This window comes from Schistocerca piceifrons, chromosome 3 (assembly GCF_021461385.2).
Source record: "Schistocerca piceifrons isolate TAMUIC-IGC-003096 chromosome 3, iqSchPice1.1, whole genome shotgun sequence".
Taxonomy (NCBI): Eukaryota; Metazoa; Arthropoda; class Insecta; order Orthoptera; family Acrididae; genus Schistocerca; species Schistocerca piceifrons.
The window spans coordinates 364,941,072-364,958,971 of record NC_060140.1 but is presented as its reverse complement, the minus strand read 5'-3'; the positions used below and the strand labels follow the sequence as shown (position 1 = coordinate 364,958,971).

The following is a 17,900-nucleotide window of genomic DNA, read 5'->3' as shown; positions in this document are numbered from 1 at the left end:
GGTTCCCATTGGAAAATACCAAGATGGTGGCACCCTTGCAGGAGGGGTGGTTAGGCGGTGTCCAGCTGTTGCATAGACAGGTATGTCCTTTATTAATACTTAACTTTTCATCTATAACGAATTTATTTAATTTTTTTTGTACGACGCGTCGTTTTCGAGATATTTTTTTCTCTCGAAAAAAATAAAAAATAAAGTAAGCCTTGTTTATTGGCTACAGAAATTCCGTTTTGAGTTATTTATTGTTCACTTCATGTACGTTCCATCTCATTGTAAAACCACCACACACGGTAATTTATTCGCTTTCGAGAAAGAGAGAAAATGTCCGTTGCTAGAATTTTTACCGTCGGTTCAGTGTGATAGGAAAACATGTCATTTCTGTTTTCCTTGTGGACTCGCAGAGGTCATGAGTGCCCTTAAATTTTCGCACTCAGTTATCTTGCAGGATATAAAGAGTGCTGCTGGGGACGAGATTGGCAGACAGCAATGACTCGCGGCGTAGCTGTATTAGTGCTCCTCTGCCTTCTGGGAGCTTTCCATGACAGAGGTTATCTGGGGATGTCAGCATCCGGAGAAATTCGACTTGTAGAGATGGTGTCGATGCCGGACCGCTGCAGAGAGGGATACGTCGAGGTCCGTGACGGTGAATGCAGAAGAATCGGTACGTGTGATCAGTCGTTAACCTCTTTGGAAATTGTACAAATATTTCAGTTGTTCCCTTAAGTATGTAGATCAACTTCTTTACCTCTGACTTGTTCTCAAAATTGTCTAAGATGCTCTTTGGCAGAGGTTTACATTAGTTCTGACACTGATTTTGTGTTAGGCCGTTCAAATACATTACTGCAATAGTTGTATTATCTGAAAGAAACATTTTTGAAACACATTTATAAATCTGTCTGCCACTGTTTATGGAAATATGAGACACACCAACTAGCTCGAAACGTATTCAAGCGCCGAAAAGGGAGTGACAGAAAAAAGAAGAACTGTAAGCATTATGATAAATACGATATTTCAATATCTGTGTTCCTCAGAACTACTGTGCAACTGAGACCCATCATCTATATAATGGAATGAAAACAATGAAAATTTTTACCGGACTGGGACTCGAGCCCAGAATTTACGCTTATCGCGAGTGGTCGCCTTACTTTTAGGCTGTCCGAGGACTCTTCACGGCCAGATCGAAACTTCCATTTGTCGTCATCCAGCTGTGTGTAACCTGCACTCGTACCTCCATTATGTATATTCCGATGAAGGGGAGACATCTTAACTGAAATTCTCTGGCCGGTATCGGCTTATACACTCCTGGAAATGGAAAAAAGAACACATTGACACCGGTGTGTCAGACCCACCATACTTGCTCCGGACACTGCGAGAGGGCTGTACAAGCAATGATCACACGCACGGCACAGCGGACGCACCAGGAACCGCGGTGTTGGCCGTCGAATGGCGCTAGCTGCGCAGCATTTGTGCACCGCCGCCGTCAGTGTCTGCCAGTTTGCCGTGGCATACGGAGCTCCATCGCAGTCTTTAACACTGGTAGCATGCCGCGACAGCGTGGACGTGAACCGTATGTGCAGTTGACGGACTTTGAGCGAGGGCGTATAGTGGGCATGCGGGAGGCCGGGTGGACGTACCGCCGAATTGCTCAACACGTGGGGCGTGAGGTCTCCACAGTACATCGATGTTGTCGCCAGTGGTCGGCGGAAGGTGCACGTGCCCGTCGACCTGGGACCGGACCACAGCGACGCACAGATGCACGCCAAGACCGTAGGATCCTACGCAGTGCCGTAGGGGACCGCACCGCCACTTCCCAGCAAATTAGGGACACTGTTGCTCCTGGGGTATCGGCGAGGACCATTCGCAACCGTCTCCATGAAGCTGGGCTACGGTCCCGCACACCGTTAGGCCGTCTTCCACTCACGCCCCAACATCGTGCAGCCCGCCTCCAGTGGTGTCGCGACAGGTGTGAATGGAGGGACGAATGGAGACGTGTCGTCTTCAGCGATGAGAGTCGCTTCTGCCTTGGTGCCAATGATGGTCGTATGCGTGTTTGGCGCCGTGCAGGTGAGCGCCACAATCAGGACTGCATACGACCGAGGCACACAGGGCCAACACCCAGCATCATGGTGTGGGGAGCGATCTCCTACACTGGCCGTACACCACTGGTGATCGTCGAGGGGACACTGAATAGTGCACGGTACATCCAAACCGTCATCGAACCCATCGTTCTACCATTCCTAGACCGGCAAGGGAACTTGCTGTTCCAACAGGACAATGCACGTCCGCATGTATCCCGTGCCACCCAACGTGCTCTAGAAGGTGTAAGTCAACTACCCTGGCCAGCAAGATCTCCGGATCTGTCCCCCATTGAGCATGTTTGGGACTGGATGAAGCGTCGTCTCACGCGGTCTGCACGTCCAGCACGAACGCTGGTCCAACTGAGGCGCCAGGTGGAAATGGCATGGCAAGCCGTTCCACAGGACTACATCCAGCATCTCTACGATCGTCTCCATGGGAGAATAGCAGCCTGCATTGCTGCGAAAGGTGGATATACACTGTACTAGTGCCGACATTGTGCATGCTCTGTTGCCTGTGTCTATGTGCCTGTGGTTCTGTCAGTGTGATCAAGTGATGTATCTGACCCCAGGAATGTGTCAATAAAGTTTCCCCTTCCTGGGACAATGAATTCACGGTGTTCTTATTTCAATTTCCAGGAGTGTAGCTCCGATATAGCAGTGCCTTTGGTGTTCAGAAGTAAGATGCAATTTTCTTTAGGACATACAAGCACCTTCAGGTGGTTGGTAGTGTTACACAGATTCGTACTACTATCCACCTTTATATGTTGCTTTTAAAGCACCGAAACCGGTAGTGAATAAATTGACAGATGTTTGCGATTTTATTCAAGTTCAGTTAACCATAAATTTCAAGTGCTGCGGCTCCGCTTATCATAAAGTTGTGTGTGAGAACCCTAAAGAGTCTCACATTGATCTCTGTATGGACTGACAGATGCCAAGACTTCCCCTGTAAGGCAGCTCTGTTCACTTTCCCCCACTTTGTACTCCAGAGTGTTAAATTTCCCGTCGTATCATCTTTGTCATTGGTTGCCTCAATTGTCAATGTCACTCAATTAATTATTGAGACGGGTAGGTATCCGTGCCAGTCTACGAATACTGTACTAGATTTTCCAATCTTTTTTGAATAGTCCCTACGCGGCAGCTGGTGCATGACAAGGAACTTTGACGTTGTTTTCATACCGTGTCTCGCTGTTGCTCTGATACCGTTTTGCCGACGGTACTTCAGGGGCTTACATGCTAGACTTTCTTCTGCCAACTGCTGACAGTTCTTTCTGATGTTTCTCAGTGTTACCGAGCTATTGAGAAGGCTGCAGCTTCATAACAAGTCCATTTCTTTGCAGCGTTAATGCTATGGCCTCGCTCAAGTTTCTTAGTCGTTCAGGACCCGAAGGCGACCCTCAACTCTCAGTACTGTAACTGGACTCCAGAGTTCAGCAAACACTTCAGCTGAATAGAACCCATCTGTCTATTGCCAAAGTGGTACAGGGTCCAAGTATCGCCCAACTGGAACGCCTTTGTTCTGACTGTGGGGGTGCAACATTACATACTGGGTGATTAAATAATCAGTATAAATTTGAAAATTTAATAAACCGCAGCATAATGTAGATATAGAGGTAAAAATTGACACAAATGCTTGGAATGACATGGGGTTTTATTAGAACCAAAAAAACCAAAGTTCACAAAATGTCCGACAGATGGCGCTGGACAGCAAAACTGCTACCGTTACGGCTGAGAGATACGCCGATATGTTACAGAATCGCATCATCCCCAGCCTGGGTGATAAACACCTGCTGGAACGTACGATGTTTATGCAGGATGGCGCTCCACCCCATATTGCTAGACACGTGCAAGATCTCTTGCGCGCATCGTTTGTTGATGATCGTGTGCTCAGCCGCCACTTTCGTCATGCTTGGCCTCTCAGGTCCCCAGACCTCAGTCCGTGCGATTATTGGCTTTGCGGATACCTGAAGTCGCAACTGTATCGTGATCGACCGACATCTCTAGGGATGCTGAAAGACAACATCCGACGACGCAAATGCCTCACCATAACTCCGGACATGCTTTACAGTGCTGTTCACAACATTATTCCTCGACTACAGCTATTGGTGACGAATGATGGTGGACATATTGAGCATTTCCTGTAAAGAACATCATATGTGCTTTGTCTTACTTAGTTATGCTAATTAGTGCTATTCTAATCAGATGAGGCGCCATCTGTTGAACGTTTTTTGAACGTTTGTATTTTTTTGGTTCTAATAAAACCCCATGTCATTCCAAGCATGTGTGTCAATTTGTACCTCTCTATCTACATTATTCCGTGATTTACTGAGTTTTCCAATTTATACTGACTTTTTGGTCACCTGGTATATTGCAATATAATTAGTTACAGAGGTTAAAATGTTGTTAGCTGTCAATCTCACACAGATCATGTTCAGGCGTCTCACCAACGGTCATTGTTAAGTTTGTTGAATTTAGACCTCATTGGATCAAAATAGTGCTTATCTTGAGACTTGGGAATCACATAAGAAATTATTTACCGAAATGGTACACAAATAAAGAGTCTCATAGCTCCTATAAACACAGCACAATCACTTACATTTGCGGTGTTATTAGTTTTTTGAGTTTCCAGCCTCTGACTTGCTGTGCAAAATCTAACAGAAACGTGTCTGTTGACAAACCTTACTTATGAGTCGATATCCTAAGTGTTCAACAATATTTTCGTCACGCATACTGTTACCTATTACTCCAGTCCCTGCCCTTATTCTAATCACCTTTATTCACCTGTATGCACACCCCGTGACAAAAGTGTGGCACCCATCAGATATGGTCGTTGCCAATGTATCTTAGTACACAAACACACTATCTGCGGCTGGTCAAATTTATAGAGTTGCGATTCTCCGCGACCAGAGTGGATTACTGTTCTTCGCGTTTACTATTGTTAACAGGCCTAGTGGGAGATATAAGGGTCGCGGCTAACGTTAGCTGTGGTACAAACACTGTGATGGGTTTGGGGGACCACGTAGTCAAGTGAGACAGCGTAGTCAGACCCAGACAAGGGTTTGGAGGTGATACGGTATAGCCTAATTCGCAACACTCAAGAGAAATTTCGAACATAAATATCAACCGTTAGCAGACAAAGATATATTATTTACGTCCTGACTGAAATTTAAAATCAAATGCATCGGTTCTTAATTGCTGAAACAAGAAGACTTGATATTTTTCTATTACAGCGCCATCTGCCAAGAAATGGAAAACAATGGCTTGAGTAAACCTTGAGTATTTTTTTTCCGCAGAGTCAGAATATCCACTAAAAATGAGGATTCCCTTTGGATAATACCAAGTGGACCGCACACACGCAGGAGGGGTGGTTAAGAGGTGATCAGGGGTATCACAGACAGATGCCCCCTTTAATAACTTCAACTAAATTAACAAACATCGAACTTTAACCTTTTTGCACGATGTGTCATTTTTGAAATATTTAATTGCCTCGAGTCAAAACAAAAATCCTGCATACAGGCTACAGAGGTTCTGTTCTGCGCTACTGACTGTTCACTACATGTACATTTCACCACTAAGGGAAAACGCCATACATGGTACTTTATTCGCTCTCGAGAGAGAGGGAGAAAGTCTAACTCAGTGAAACTATTCCCCCCAGCACGGTGCGATAACCAAGCACTTCATTTCATTTTTCCTTGAGACCCTCACATCTCATGAGCGGCATTCTATTCTGTTATCCTCCAGAACATAAAGGATGTTGTCGAGAAGAAGGGTGGCATACAGTGATGACACGCGACGTAGCCATTTTGGTTCTCCTCTGCCTGCTAGAGGTTTTCCACGGCAGCAGTTATTTGGGGATGGCCGCTTGCGAACAAGACAAATTCCACGCGACACTGGTGTTGCCGAACTGCTGCAGATACGGTTGCGCCGAAGTCCATGACAGTGAACGCAGAAGAAGCGCTACGTTTCCTGATGTGATCAAATGATAATGTCGCGGGATATTACACAAATATTTCAGGCGTTTCCTTAAAGATGTTGTGCAACTTCTTTGCTCCTGACTTGTTCTAAAAATTGGCTAACTTGCTTTTTGGCAGTGGTTTACATCTTTCCTGACGGTGACTGTGTTAGGCCATTCAAATCCATTCTTGGAGCAGTTGTACTATCTGCGAGAAACTTATTTAACATACAAAAATGTACATGTATTCTCTACAGTTGATGGAAACATGGTACATCGTGATTGACTCGAAACATAGTCTTACCACATACAAACACACACACACACACACAAACACACACACACACACACACACACACACACACACAGATATGTTTATATGCACTAACCCACACTGGACATTAATCTTTGTAAGCATGGACATCAAAAACGTAGGAAATATTCGCAAATAATGATTTAGGGATCAGTAGTGACAGCATGGATTTAAGTAAACACTGATAAGAACATGAAGATACAATGTAGTTGTGTGAGACAGCGTTGTCAGCACCTGACAACTTGTTAATCTATTTGTGCAACGTCGAGATTTGTGGTTCATGAGGATGTGACAGTTGTCCTATGTTGGACTGTATCTGAATGTGAGGACAAGGATACTCGTCGTGAAGATTCTGTGGTTGTAGATGGTTGCTGTATAGAGCAGCAAGCACATCTGCGCCTGCCATCCCAGACAAGTAATGGACTCAGTGCAACACTGCTTGTCATCCCGCACTATTTGATGGAATCGAGCGGTAGCCAGACTAAGGAATTGTCGTTCCATGCATTAACACCACCACACAAACGGCTGTGTACTGGGGTGCTGCCAGGGCTGTGAAGCATGGAATTAGTAGGGCAATGTATGTACCACCCCCCATTGCATTGTTTCCAAATTTATTCGTGGTGGCGGATACAAGATGAAGATGGCGACGATAGATGTGGCCATATCGCAATGACATCATGGTCAGAAGTTCAAATCCTCCTCCCGTTCCCTTCCCCAGAAAACGGCAGCAAGTTCAAAATTTTTTTTTGGTGGGGTGGAAGGGGGAAAGGACACTTGGACTACCTCCAATAACCTAAGTCGCTTGACCGCCACCTCTGCCCTCGAATTTGAGGCAAAAGGATTCAAACTGTGTTGGGGTTCTGGAGATATAGGGGTGTACTTCATTTATTTTGGAACAATTTATTTAGGGATTGATTTCACACTGTTCATTTACTACACAGATACAATACACTCGCTCTGACATGCTTGGTGTCAGACTACACAGCCTACAGACCTGTAAAATACTCGTAAATCACCAAAATAATGCAGTACACTGAAGTGCTGACACAAAAGCAGCTCGTAAATTGTCAAAATAATGCATATTTAACGGTCTGCCAACACGCTCACTAATTGTAATCCGTCGAAATAATGCACTGCACAGCCTAGAAACCTGTTCACAAAATGATGAAACCATCCACTACTCGTGAAATTGTCAAAATATAATGCATATTTAACGCTCTACCTACATGCTCACGACGCTTAAACAGCCGAAAATAATGCACTGCACAAACACTCATTACATGTAAAAAACGTTTTCACACTATTTTTAAGAAATTAAATTGTGACGTATCAGCGAACTGTTCCTATGTGCGCACACGCCGTTGCCAGTCAGTTGCGGGCCAGCGTCGGAGAGAACATGCCAGGGTGTGAGCCATAGCTCTGACACTTCTGCCGCCTGCAGCCAGAAGGTGAAAGTCACGGCTATTTTCAGGTACACAGTTACAATTCTTCGAGTGTCATACTGACGTCACATGTCTATATAAATAACATCAGAGTCCCTGCTCTGGATATGCTATAGAAATCTGTTGCAATAATTCCCAGAATAATACAGGGTGCATTATCCCCAGAGATCCTAACGGGACAACCCATCCCATGTGTGAGATGTGCCTAACTGCTCATACGCGTTTACCTGCCCAGTGTGGCTGATGCATCATTGTGAAATGTTAGCATAGCGACTCACCATTGTAAGCGCAACTAAAAGATTCTCAGTGTATACTGACGTCATATGGCTATGTAAATAAGAACCAGGTATATTCTCAGAAACAGTAAAGTGCCACATAATAGTTAAGGGTCACTTTTGTAGGAGCTTTTGTGATGTCTCAGCTTGTCTGCGTGGAAACTCTTGCTCTAACGGGACCCGTTTACGAAAATAGTTCAAAATAATACGGACTGCATTCTTCCTAATGGTGATAACGAGGCACCCCTTCCGTCAGTGTGAAGTGCCGCTTTCAACAAACATCTACGAAATACAAACATTCTCAGTGCTATCTAGAGGCTGCTATGTCACAGCACAAAGGATGCCTTGCGAATGAATGGAGCATTCTGATCCGCTCTTACTGCATTTACCCACCAAATTACTGATGCTGCCGGAGTATAAGCACTGACCGCGTTATTGTTTTTGCAGACGAGACTTTCAGTGGAAAACTATTTTGTACAGATCACCATATTGCGCTGATAGTTAAACCCTGCAAAAGTGGCCTACAGATCGTCAAATACAGAACGACTCTTGCTCATTTACAGTGCTCTGTATGGAAGTTTGAATATATCTGCATGAAACCGATCTCCACGTACCATATCGATGTTGTAAACATACAATTCGTATCCTGCACCATACAAAATCGCCCTTTTTGCATCATGCCTACAGATGTCGATGGCCAGACACTCGTACATATACTGTGAAGACAGACAGCATGACAGCATAAGCACATACACCATATATACTCCTCACACCACTAGATATTTCCTGCGAGGTTGGGTGGTCATCCACTGCAGCCGAAGGTCACAAGTCATCTGCTTCTGGTGCATGACCAGAGCGCCCTCAGTGGACCCCAGTAACTCTCCAAACAGTTTTACAAAGTTTGCCTCATTTCCCTCTTGCCAAAAAGGCTTTTACTGTTCCTGGCCCTGACCTGCTTTCTTGCTTGCTTTCTACATCCATATCTAGACTCTGGGATTACAAGAACATATGTAATTTCACATGGTTTTCCAGAATATCATACCATTTACGTAATACTTCTTATGTCAAGCACACAGAAATATAGCTTGCATAGCAGTATCGCTTGCACAGTATAATTCCGAAGATACAGACTGCAAATTATTTCTCTAGAAACTCGGAACTTTAGCGAGGTGTAGCATGCTGTAAACCACTGAGTAACTAGAAAAGTATCCCATCTGTGAAGACCTTTACTTGAAAACTCGAAAGAAAATAGAGGAAACTGATATTTCCACTCACGAGTATCGATGTCGGTGATGTAACAGATTGCAAATCATCCCTATAATTTAAAAAGCCAACTAAGGTCTTTCTCATGTCTAGAGAACAAGTAAACTCGTCTTACGCCCGTCTTTCACCTGCTATACGTACACACCACAATCGACGATCTCTCAACTAAATAAAAGCACGAAATGTGCAGAAGCAGTCAACTGGACAATTTACATATGAGTGAATAATGGACCAGCGCAAACATACGTCCTTATTGAATCTTCTAAAATTTTCAATCGATCACGAAAGCTTTCCAACCCATACTAAGTATTAGTTCGCTATTCGGTCGTCTAGAGGACGACACAGTTAAGTCAGCTACATTCCTGCATCACAAAAGGCTTTTTCATTCGGACGGCTCTTGCCGTTAGTGGGAAACGTGAATCATCCCCGCCACAGGCCACCGCCATTCCGCGCTACGTAACCCTAGACAGCATCATCCCAGGAAGCTGGCCACATACATATTTGATCACTATATTCGCAATTAAATATTACGATTGCGATCTCAACTGGATGACATTCGACAGTGAGCGAAGTATCGGAAATACACCCTACTGACGGCTGATTCCTCTGGAAATAGACATATCTGTACCATTCTTAGGACTTGACATACTTTTCCATTTGCTATCACAGTATTCCACGTCAAATCCATACCTTCCTTACTACTGGACATAGTCATTTCCTTTGCACATGTCGGAACACACACACATACTTTATAAGCTTCATGCTGAAGGCGACATTGTCAAGCATCCCCTATTACTAAGTACAATACTTCGAAAATAACTGACTGCTGGCAGTACAAAATAATACTGACCAAATATCAACGATGGGTGGACATGTCTCATACGTTTTTCCTGCGAGTGGTACCAATGTGTCTTAGATAGAGACGCCTAATCATCTTACAAACGACCGGATGTTAAAAAAAAATCTCAATGACCAAATTACTATCACAATAAGTCTTGGTTCTACAGGTGCACACAAGTATCCATGTCAAAAGCCTTACTGGCTTTATGAATCGAGGTATGGCATTACCTCTAAATGAAATGGTTTTTCCAGACAAATACCATGACACTGAATATAGACAGCGATCATCAAAGTGTATATTATCAGACCAACAGTGCGGTTACACGTCGCCGACAATGCAACCTCATTATAAAATCGCCAAATTTAGAAAGTGATTCGGCTAAGGAACATGGTATGAAACTGGTATTTGCAACTCCCTCATGCTGCCACTAGATATTTCTCCCGTATTTGTAATGCATTCTGCCTCGATGCCATGTCAGAGTTTCTGCGATATATCCACTGGGTTACAGGCAATGTTTGATTGAGAAGGATCACAAGCAGTAGACGATGTGCTGATTGAGAACGTGGGAAATGTACACCAGTTTTCAGATCTCTAGTGCTACGCTTTCCTGTAGAAATGATGTCTGCGATTTGGAATCAAGTCTTTCCATTCAACCACATACCTGCATTCGATCCTCTGGAGAAGTCTTTTAATGATTACAGCCACTAGTGAACCATATTTTTGGCATGTACGAGTGTCTGGTGGTCGATAGCTATATGCATGATGCAAAAGGGACGATTTTGTATGGCGCAGGACACGAATTGTATGTTTACTACAAAGATATGGTACTTGGAGATCGGTTTCACGCTGAAATATTCAAGCCTCCGTCCTCAGTGGCAGAGCAGTGTAATTGAGAAAGTGTCATTCCATACTTGACGATCTGTAGGGCACTTTTTCTGGGTTTAACTGTCAGTGCAATGTGGCGATCTGTACAACATAGTTTTGCCACTGAAAGTCTCGTCTGCAGAAACAAAAAGGCAGACAAGGCTTATACACCAGCAGCATCAGTAATTGGCGGATAAATTCAGTAAGAGCGGAGCAGAATGCTCCATTCATTCGTAAGGCATCTTTTGTGCTGGGACATAGGTGCCTCCACATAGCAGCGAGAATGTTTGTGTTTCAGAGATGCTTGTTGAAACCAGGACTTAACGATTTCCAGGAAGGGTAACATTAATGGACGGTGTGCCTTTTTAGCACCATCAGGAAAAATGCATTCGGTATTATTCTGAGCAATTTTCGTAAACAGGTCATGTTAGAGCAAAAATTTCCATGCAGACGAGCTGAGGCATCATGAAAAATATTTCTGTGGCACTTTACTATTTCTGAGAGGTAGACTTTGTACTTATTCGTATAGCCATGAGCTGACGGAACCATTTAGCTGCACCTACAATGGTGAGTCGCTACATGAACATTAGGCGGTGATGCGTGAGCCACGCTGGGCAGGTAAACACATTCCCACAGTTACATACGTCTCTCACGTGAGACGGGTTATCCCATTACGATCGCTGGAGAGAATGCACCCTGTATTATTGTGGAAGCATTGCAACAGATTTCTGTAGCACGTCCAGAGGGGGGACTTAGCTGTTATTTACATAGTCATGTGATGTCAGTATAACACACGAAGAATTGTAACTGTATACCTGAAAATAGACACGACTGTCACTTACTGGCTGCAGGCGGCAGCAGCGTCACAACAATGCCTCACGCCCTGGCGTTCATCTCTCTGGCGCTGGCCAGCATGTGGCTGGCATCGGCGTGCGTGCACATTGGAACAGTTCACTGATATGCCACGGTCGAATTTCTTAACGATAGTTCGAAAGTGGTTTTTACATGCAATGAATGTTTGTGCAGTACATTATTTTACGCTGTTTAAGCATTTTGAGCCTGTTTCCAGAGCGTCAAATATGCATTATTTTGTGACAGTTTCACGGGTAGTGGACAGTTGCTTTATTCTGTGAACAGGTCTGTAGGCTGTGCAATGCATTTTGTGACAGTTTGCAATTAGTAAGCGTTAAACACGGAATATTTTGACAATTTACGAGTTGTTTTCGTGTCTGCACAACAGTGTATGCATTATTTCGGTAATTTACGAGTAGTCTGTATGTCTGTAGGCTATGTACTGTGACCCCAAGTATCAGTGTGATAAATGAACTACGTGAAATCAGTGCCTAAATAAATTGTTTCAAAATAAATGAAGCACACTCCTTCCCCCAGCTAATTTGAACTTCCCCATTTTTCTGGGGGAGGGAAAGGACAGGGGGGATGGGAAAGGGTTAGCTTAGTGGATGTAGCCCAATTGACCTATTTTCCCGCCAAAATTTGAACTTCACGCCATGACGTCATTGAGACATTGTCACAGCTATTGCCGCCATCTTGAATAAATGTGGCAACAATGCAATGTGTGGTGGTACATAGGTTGCCCTACTGCTCGTGGAGTGATGCTGAACACTGTTATTTACAGTTGCTTATTTCTTGGCCTCTACGGTTATAGATCCGTATTGAATGGTCACTCGAGCACAACAAATAGAGAGTGAATGTCTTAAGAACAGTACTAGACGCCATCCTAAAAGACAATTAGCATAAGTAATTTCCAACAGAACGTTTTCCCTGATGGCGTGCGATATGAGCGTTAAGCAAACAAAACCAATTCTGGCTGCTACGATAAAGAAAAAAAGTTCTAAACCTGCCTTTAAAATCGATACACCTTCGGTTATGGATCACTGAAGATCACAGACACTCTTCAAACAATGGTCAAAAGAAGAGAAAGAAATAGCTTCTGAAAATAATACTGTAAAATGAAGGTGGATGGCAAGGATGGCGGGAGAAGGGGTGGAGCAAAGAAAGGGGGTTATGGGATTACTGAAGTGAGCTGCATCGGGACATTACGTGCAATCAGGGGCTACGAATGAAAACGTGCAGTGGATCGGTATTCGAACCCGGAATCTCTTGCTTATAAAGGCAGTTCCGTTAACCACTGTGCCTTCTGGAACACACCATTACGGTAACTGCATGTACTATCACGGCACGAGTCACGGTTGACCCACATTCCCACCGAACGCCACCTATCCACAGTGCCTACCCATTTCCTCATTGCTAGCTACTCTGAGAGTCCCACAAGAAGTTGGACAAACTTGTGCATTCTCAAAGAGGAAGGTGAATCCATTGTACATCTAGGCGAATCAGTTACATGGATGTGTGGTGGCCGTTCTTTTGGATATGTCCGAAAGAACAGACACCACACACACTCATATAAAAAATAATAATAACAATCAGAATAATATAGCCATAGTTAAAATGTTTGACACATTATAACAGAAATCGGACCATTATCAAAAGCAGCTTGTTCAGTTTATGCAATTGCAGTTCGAACTGAAAGGTTTTCTCATTTTTCTTGAGATAAAAACTGTGAAGGAAAATATCTGCATAGTTTCATTGAATTACTTTTTGATGAATCCAAAACTGCGGCTAAGGCTTTCAGAACGCTCTACTCTTAAAAAAGGTGCGGTAACTCAGCGCTATGAGCGAGAACATGTAGATGTTCTCCGCCCATTGCTGCACGGTGTGCTCATCTGTAAAATCACATTCGTTTATTGCACTTCGCTTGGTGTAAACAACGCTCCACGCTATAGTTCTTTATTTTTCCACTTAAGAAGTTGGTATAATTGAATCCTTCGGCAGAGTGAACCGTACATTATGTTAAGAATTATTGTAATGATCAACACGATGCTAACAATGGGAACTCTCCATCGTATTCCCCTCATATTTACTGGTAAAATGGCGCAGGGGAGAGCCTGCCAAAAAACTGAACACATATCAAGCATGAAAACAGGAAGAAGGTGTATTGAATTCTGAAAAAAAGAAGCGGAATAGAAACAATGAACGGTCCAAGATCAAGATGTGGAACATCGAGTGAAATTCAAGAATCATGGCGTCGTGACTGTGTGGTGTCGGTGTTGGAGTGTACAGCGAGAGATCAGTGTTCAAACTGCTTTCGTGTGCCATTTCTTTTTTATAAAATTATGATTTCCCGTCCGGTCATTGACGTGTCTGTTGCTCTGTAGACGGCAATTGTCATACTATTCATTGGCTATAGAATGTGAGTCATATTACCGTCGGAAGTAAATAAGATGAACAGCGAGAGCAGGCAAGATACCTTATAGACCTCTCACAGAAATGAAAACAACAAATAAACACGTGTGAACTATGTTACAACAAAGGAATTCAAGAGTGAAAACTCCTAAAACGGAACACAGGAGTAGTAACGTGTGGTACTCGTGTAGAACAAATACGATGTATGTACCTCAGTGTTGCTAACGGACTTTACACCACCATACAAACACAAATATGAATACAGCGAACAGACAGTCAATGACCGGATGAACAGTTCATAATTCTGTGAAAAAAAAAATATAGAGGGCACGAGGAGGTTTGAACAGGGGCCACTAACCTTCCTAATTCAACAACATGACCACCAGCGTGACAGCATAACTATGATGCCGTGGCCGCTTAGGAAATTTGGAAATTTATGGTAATGTCTTATGGGACCAAACTGCTTAGCTCATCGGTCCCTAGTCCGCAGCTCGTGGTCGTGCGGTAGCGTTCTGGCTTCCCATGCCCGGGTTCCCGGGTTCGATTCCCGACGGGGTCAGGTATTTTCTCTGCCTCGTGATGACTGGGTGTTGTGTGATGTCCTTAGGTTAGTTAGGTTTAAGTAGTTCTAAGTTCTGGGGGACTGATGACCATAGCTGTTAAGTCCCATAGTGCTCTGAGCCATTTGAACCATCATCGGTCCCTAAGTTTACACACTACTTAATCTAACTTAAACTAACTTACTCTAAGGACGACACACACAACCATGCCCGAGAGAGGACTCGAACCTCTGACGGCGGGAGCCGCTCGGACCGTGACAAGACTCCTGAGACCGCCCCACAATCCCCGCGGTGCGTCTACTTACATCCGCTGCAAGATGCACATCTTGATCTTGGACCGTTCACTATTTCTGTTATGTGCTCGTTTTTCATAGTTCAGTATACACGTTCTTCCTGTTTTCAATATTGATCTGTTTTCGGCTTTTGACGGACTACCCACTGGGCTATCGTACCACTAAATCTGAGGGGGCTGCGATGATGGGTTTCCTTTTCAGGAAGACACAATCTGCACAAACTACAGATTTTTGAAACTTGGTACTTTTGTCCCGATCTTTGAAACTTTTTATCGATTCGCTGGACCACTAACTGAAATGTTGTATGTTACATGCACGAATAGCAAGTTATTGATCGTATTCTGTGAATATTTTTCAAGGCATCCCACAAATGCTCAATAATGTTCATGCCTGTGGAGAATGGTGGCCACCGGAAGTGTTTAAACTCACAAGAGTCTTCCTGGAGCCACTGTTTAGCCATTCTGGACATGTGGGGTGTTGCATTGTCCTGCTGGACCCAAGTCCGTCGGAACGCACAATGGGCATGAGTGGATGCAGGTGAGCTGACAGCATGCTTACTTACGTGTCACCAGTCAGAGTCGTATCTTGACGTATCAGGGGTCCCATATCGCTCCAACTGCTTACGCCCTATACCGTTACAGAGCCTCTACTAGCTTCAACAGTCCCCTGCTGACGTGTAGTGTCCGTGGATTCATGAGGTTATCTCCATACCCGTACACGTTCATCCGCTCGATACAGTTTGAAACTAGACCCGATCCAGTCAACATGTTTTCAATCATCAACAGCCCAGTGTCGGTATTCACGAGCCCAGGCGGAGTTTAATGCTTTCTGTCGTGCAGTCATCAGGGGTACATGAATGGGTCCTCAGCTCGGAAATCCCAAATCGATGATGCGTCTTCGAATGGTTCGCAAGCTGACATTTGTTGCTGGCCCAGCATTGAAAATTGCAGCAGTTTACGGAAGTGTTGCACTCCCGCCACATTGAACTATTCTCTTCAGTTGTTGTTGGTCCCGTTCTTGCAGGCTCTTTTTCCGGCCACAGCGATGTCGGAGTTTTGATGTTTTACAGGATATCTGATATGCACCATACTCTTGTGAAATGATCGTACGGGAAAATCCCCACTTCATCGCTACCTCGGAGATGCTGTGTCCCATCGCTCGTGTGCCGACTAAAGCACCACGTTCAAACTCACTTAAATTTCGATAACCTGCCATTGTAGCAGCAGTTACCGACCTAACAACTGTACCAGACACTTTTTTCTTATATGGGCGTTGCCGACCGCAGCGTCGTATTATGCCTGTTTACATATCTCTGTACTTGAATACGCATGCCTATATTCAGTTTCTTTGGCGCTTCAGTGTATGTACAGAGAGAGAGAGAGAGAGAGAGAGAGAGAGAGAGAGAGAGAGACTGAAGTAGGATGAAAAGAAGAAAAGGATTTCTAGTTACATGAATGTAAGATGAATGAAGGAAGAAACAAAATATTGATAACTGGTGGAGAATTCTTTTATTAATAGATGGGTAGAGCAGAGAGTGTGATGCAGTGCCAAGTTCAGTGACAGTTATGCCGACGTCACAGGCAGAAAATGAAGGAAACAGTATGTGGTGTTACTAACGGATAATTCAGTAGGTAACTGTCGATGACAATCGAATAACAATTGGGGACTGCAAGGTGATAGTAGGGGACCGAATAGATGATAGAATTACGTACTAATTCGACCTTGTTATTCGGAATGAGATAGGAGAAATTTTAATCGAGCTGTGCAATATATTTCAGTTAGTAGTAACGAGTACTATGTTCAAGAACGACAATCGTAGGAGGTAAATTTGGGAAGGCCCGGGGACACGAGTAGATTCCATTTAGATTCTGTCATTCTCAGGTTTCGGTATCAGATATTGCGTTGTAAGGCATAACTAGCAGGATCATAGACTCGGATCATAATTTAGTAATCTACATCTACATATATACTCCGGTAGCCACCAAGCGGTATGTGGCGTAGGGCACTATTCGCGCGAAAGTCATATTTCAACCTCCCCTCCCCCCCATTCTCTCCTTCACTCGTGGATCGCGCGAGGGAAAAACGACTATCTGAGCGCCTCAGTACGAGCTCTAATTTCCCATACCTTTGAATGGTGATAATTGTGCTTTTTGAAAGTTGGTGTTAATAATATATGCTCTACATCCTCGGCGAAGATCGGATTTTGGAATTTAGTGAGCAGCCGCTTCTGTTTACAGCGTCGTCTATCTGCAATTGTGCCCACTTCAAACTTTCTACGAGATTTGTAACGCTCTCGCGATGGCTAAATGTACCAGTCACGAATCTTGCCGCTCTTCTTTGGACCTTCTCAGTCTCTTGAATCAGACCCAATTGGTAAGGGTCCCATACAGATTGGACGAACTAAAGTTTTGTAAGCATTTATCGCTTCAGGATTCTACTAATACACAGCAATCTAGAGTTCGCCTTACCCGTTACTTGTGTAATCCGATCGTTCTATTTGAGATCATTTTGTATAGTCACTCCCAGATAATTTACTGATGTTACTGCTTTCAAAGACTGGGCATTTATTTTGTACTCGTACATTAATGGGGATTTTCGCCTTATTATACGCAGTAGGTTACACTTACTAATAAAATAACTGCCAATCATTACATCACGCATTTATTTTCTGCAAATCCTCATTGATTTGTCCACAACTTTCGCGTGATACTACTTTCCTGTAGACTACGGCAAACAGTGTAATGCCGCTGACAATACCATC

At 43.9% G+C, this 17,900-nt stretch overlaps 1 long non-coding RNA gene across 2 annotated transcripts in view; it reads left to right on the top strand.

Moving 5' to 3' along the window:
* Positions 1-487: 487 nt before the first annotated feature.
* LOC124790095 overlaps positions 488-17,900 on the top strand; it is a 42,623-nt gene continuing 25,210 nt past the window's right edge. For both annotated transcript variants that reach the window (XR_007016221.1, XR_007016222.1), the window contains exon 1: positions 488-658. This is a non-coding gene — a long non-coding RNA (uncharacterized LOC124790095). The remainder of the gene's footprint in view (positions 659-17,900) is intronic.